The sequence below is a fragment of the Sinocyclocheilus rhinocerous genome, unplaced genomic scaffold (genome assembly GCF_001515625.1).
Source record: "Sinocyclocheilus rhinocerous isolate Xijiao unplaced genomic scaffold, SAMN03320098_v1.1 C36429858, whole genome shotgun sequence".
Classification (NCBI taxonomy): Eukaryota; Metazoa; Chordata; class Actinopteri; order Cypriniformes; family Cyprinidae; genus Sinocyclocheilus; species Sinocyclocheilus rhinocerous.
Window position 1 is genome coordinate 1 of NW_015780873.1, and position 1,123 is coordinate 1,123.

Consider the following 1,123-nt stretch of genomic DNA (forward strand, 5'->3'; position numbering starts at 1 on the left):
AAACATGTCAGGAATCAAATCTGACCTTCCAGAACCAGATGATGACAGGGTGATTTGGGTTGTAGCCATTTTTATATTTGGTGTTTTCTCTCCAGTCGTTGACGTCCACGTCTCCTAAGCCACACATCAGCAGCTGAGGAACACAGAGAGGTCAGCAGGGTCATGAGAGCTCAGTTACATACAGCGTAAAGCAGATGGTCTCACCTCCAGCTCGTTTTCATCAAAGATCTTGATCAGGTCCTGAGGGATCAGCTCATAGAAACCCTGCAGATAAAACACAAGTCAGTGAAACTCTCAGTGGGCGGCACTGAGAACCGCCTGAACGAGGGTCTGTACCTCCTTGAAGGCCGTCATCTGTTTCTGGATCCGATCCACAAACCTCCACTGCATCACCAGACTGCAAAGAAACACCAGAGGAGATGGTATTATATCGTGAAGCCTGTCCCATGTGAAAAGTGTCTCTGTGACATTGATGTGTTAGATCTGTGTACCACTAGAGGGCGGTAAAACATACTGAATATACTCCTTTTTGTTGTTGTCATTGATCACAATATCAGCACCTCCTGGTTTCAGCTCATGCTGGTGCGTCTGTGGAAGAGATCAGATCAATATCACATCAAAATACAACTACACGAATCATATCTTTAGGAAGTCTAGAGGACTTTATTTACAGGTCTTTTACAGGAATAGTTCACCTAATTTTCACCAAATTCTGTTCCAGTCTGTTCCTCACACAAAGCGTCTTGGAATGTAAAGCAAAAGTTGCATGGTGCGTATATAGTGTAAAGCAGAACAGATCACCTGTCCAAAGAGCTCCTCGTCGATGGTGAACCTGAGGTCCAGATCTGTGGGATCGTTCTCCAAGATCCATCGCAGGGAGTTGAAGTACTCGCTGTCCTGAAATAATGCGACCAAAACCAACAGGCTGACAAGTGTTTGATACCTAATGATGACTAAACTAGAGCTCCATGGGACATTAAGCACATCATTAGTGTTAACAGCCCTCAAACTGTGTTAAAATATAACTTACACTTCTTACTTATTACCCAGAATGACCCAATGACTTTTTTTAGAATGAAATACTACTAGGCTGTACACATACTATCTAATATTTTTTGTTATT

General features: G+C 42.9%; 1 long non-coding RNA gene across 1 annotated transcript; it reads right to left on the minus strand.

The window, feature by feature from the left end:
- Positions 1–31: 31 nt before the first annotated feature.
- On the minus strand, positions 32–1,080 carry LOC107736005 (uncharacterized). Its single transcript, XR_001639568.1, has 5 exons — positions 802–1,080; positions 515–588; positions 337–397; positions 205–264; positions 32–133 (listed from the first exon to the last, which is right to left on the minus strand). It is a non-coding gene; the product is annotated as an uncharacterized LOC107736005 (long non-coding RNA).
- Between the last annotated feature and the right edge of the window lie 43 nt (positions 1,081–1,123).